Source organism: Cyprinodon variegatus, unplaced genomic scaffold (genome assembly GCF_000732505.1).
Source record: "Cyprinodon variegatus isolate N-32 unplaced genomic scaffold, C_variegatus-1.0 Scaffold436, whole genome shotgun sequence".
NCBI classification, from domain to species: domain Eukaryota; kingdom Metazoa; phylum Chordata; class Actinopteri; order Cyprinodontiformes; family Cyprinodontidae; genus Cyprinodon; species Cyprinodon variegatus.
In genome coordinates this window covers 133,319-136,535 of record NW_015150889.1, presented here as the reverse complement: position 1 = coordinate 136,535, position 3,217 = coordinate 133,319, and the positions used below count along the sequence as shown (strand labels likewise).

At 35.5% G+C, this 3,217-nt stretch overlaps 1 long non-coding RNA gene across 1 annotated transcript; it reads right to left on the bottom strand.

The window, feature by feature from the left end:
- Positions 1–461: 461 nt before the first annotated feature.
- On the bottom strand, positions 462–2,372 carry LOC107093629. Its single transcript, XR_001481628.1, has 3 exons — positions 2,245–2,372; positions 1,540–1,629; positions 462–628 (listed from the first exon to the last, which is right to left on the bottom strand). It is a non-coding gene; the product is annotated as an uncharacterized LOC107093629 (long non-coding RNA).
- Between the last annotated feature and the right edge of the window lie 845 nt (positions 2,373–3,217).

Genomic DNA, 3,217 nt, shown 5'->3' with positions numbered 1-3,217 from the left:
AATTTTTAAAGATGGTTAAAAAAAGCTAAACTGTTAATTAATTTTCTGTCCGGTCTCACTTAAACAAGTTGACCGCTTTGTTTATTGTGGCACCTGCATTACAGGAACATGCACTCTGTGAGGATACAAATTTATTAAACATTTTGATAATTGTATTGTAATATAACAAGCCACCTAGCTGTATAGATAATAAAACACCACAAATTACCTTCAAAGCTGTTAGTGTTTGGAGGAATCTCCTGCTACTCTTCCTCAGTCAGTGTATATCCATGCATAACCATGACAAATTAGAAGATTTATTTACGACATTTTCCAATGAATTAATAATTTTTTTGAAAAACTAAGATGCTTTAGTTTGCTCCATACCTACAGCAGTGTTCACTGATGGTTCAATACTGTAGTTTGTATAATTGGGAACCATAGCATAAGTAACTGGTAACAAGCAACTGTTCTGTCCCATGCAGAGCAGAAAAACATGATGGCAATTAAAACATTGTTAGAAAACGTATCATATCTGAGGTGAGATTGCTGAATCTGCCTTGCATTTAGCAGCTAGAATGACACTTCCAGGTCACTCTCTCTGGACGTTTCACATGTTCACGTTTAGTCACTGAGGCGATCACAGCTCCTGCAGGAAGAAAAGCACACGTCAGCACAGTTCATGTGCACTCAACAGTACGACCCTGTTAAATATTAAACACATTTCTAATTTATATATTTATTTTGTACATCTGTGTGCTCTTCCTGCAGATTGAGGTGTTGCTGCATAAATATTACATATATGAAGAGGACAGAATCTGAGAATGTAATTTATTGCACTGACTCTCATTGCACTAAATTAAAAACATCTGTATGGATGCCGCTTCTCAGACTTTTTATTATGCATTTCAAATGATTCAACAACTCTAATGGATATATTATGCATGCAGATTATGTCATATCAATCATTTTTCACTCATTGCTGTTTTATTGTTCAGAATTGAATATATTAGACCCCCGCCCTCAATTTTTTGGATAAGAAATTAACAAAAGCATGGAAGGGAGGTCTAAAATTTGCAATTATTACATGAAAATAGCAATGTAGGCAGTGTACAGTTGCAAAAATGGTGCACCTGCAAAAAATATAAATCTAAGTAAATGTTTAGTAAATCTAAACACGTGCATAAGACAATTAACACGGTATATGACAAAAAAAAACCTGCAGTCTCTTATTTTGAGTGCATAACAACTAATTATCTTATTTTAAAGGTAAAATATTTATTCTATTGGAAGATCATATTATTTACCTACTTAAATCAAGGGTAAATAAGTAAATAAACTAATGTTTACTCATTAGCAGATTTTTTTTTACAGTGTAGAGTCATATATCATAAACAATGGTGGAACTGCCTTGGCTTTCTGCAGTCCACTGTCATGTCATTGATTCTCATGTTCTCAGACATTTCTGTCACTATATGAAACTTCACAAAGCATGTCCTCTGTGCTTCAAAACAAAGCTACACATCCCTTCATACACATGGCGCTGATGTGCACATTCACCCAGAAACCTGCATCCTACTGTTTCCCTTTGCTGTTGCCCAGTGTGATGTATTTTCAAAAGGAGAATCTGGAATGGGATCTGGAATCATGCTGGGAAAAAAAATTTTTTTCTTAATTTTATACATACTTTGGTCAAAATATGTTGAAAGCAGTAATTGCAACAAAACATACTTTTGTATTTAGAGCTGTTTTGAGCAAAATGACCTTCTTATCAAACTCCTAATTACTAAGTAATGTTGTCACAATACCTTGTTCTAAAGGAATACTAAAAGAAAACAACTTAATGTAACCCATCTGAAACCATTTTACAACTCCACACATTTTCCTTCAGATTAAGACTTAGCAGCTTCACCCCTTTTTTAGTCCTGTGACTATGTGTCAGAAAACAATCTGACACCATCAAATCATATTTCATGGTGGCTCTCACTTCCTCTTGGCTCTTATATTCTATATATATTAAAGCTCTGATTGGGTATTGCTTAAAAAGACTTTCTGTTGTCCAGTGCAAATGCTGCACAGCAAAAATATTTTAAGTACACTTATTGAGAGAGTTGATGTTTGGTTTTCACATAAGTGTATACCTATAAAAGACAAATCTTGTAAATGGACATGAGACTGTTTGATGAGTAAATTACTTCTTAGAAGAATGAGTTTCATCCTAGTCTTTGTGATTCAGTTAAAGCAAAATCCCTTCAGAGCTCTGACCTGTTAGAGTGTGTCTGTGTAGACAGCTGATAAGACGGACAACCGGTGTTGGGCGGTTAGATGTACGGTAACGACCGCAGGGTTCGAGCTGTCAGTCCTCTTCAGCTGGCAACGGCTGAGACGTGTGTCGGAACCTGCAACCATCAAGCTGTCGGAAGGAGTCAGAGTCGACGCTTTACCTAGTCACCTTGGAGGAGGCAAGGAATGAAATCAATTCAAATGAGAGTCAAATTTAACTCCTATGCCTCTGAGCACTTTTTGACCTTAAGTCTGCCAACAAATGTGCAAGTTTGTTCTGTTTCTTCAGGGACCATCCTTTGCCTCTTTATCAGTGAGCCAAATTCAAATCAAGCTCAACAGATCCCCTGGTTTGCAAACTGAAAATGACCATTGCTTAAAAAGGTAAATAGACTTTCTGATACATTAATACCATCCAAAAGACCCTTTGGAATAGTTTAAGTAACAAACAGAGGTTATATATTGTAGTTGCTATTGATAATTTAAAAAATTACCGTGTTGAGTCATCTGTTCAACTAAAAGAAGTGTTAATATGGAAACATCTTGTTATTACTAAAGAATTGAGCCTAGGTTTGACCTCGTAGGTTTATGCATTTTGATTCACAAACTCTCCACCATGGTTGTTAGGTTAAATCAACTGTAACACCAAATGCAACCCAGTGCAATACATAATTAGAAAGTTTTTGTTACGTTTCAGCTCTACTAAAAAAATACGAGTATGTCTTTGGAAAGTTAGATAACAGAATTTGCTGCATATTGAAATTCCCCTTCAAATTAGTTAGGCAACAATTTAAAGTCGCTGTTATTACTAAAAGTTCCAATACATTTAATGATAAATGCTGGAGGACAGAAATGGCATCAAACTTTACTAAATCTCAATGCAACACAGGAAATTCTCATTGTTATGGGAGAACAGTCAAAGTCCTTAAATGACGCAAAGCCTTGCCTTACGTCC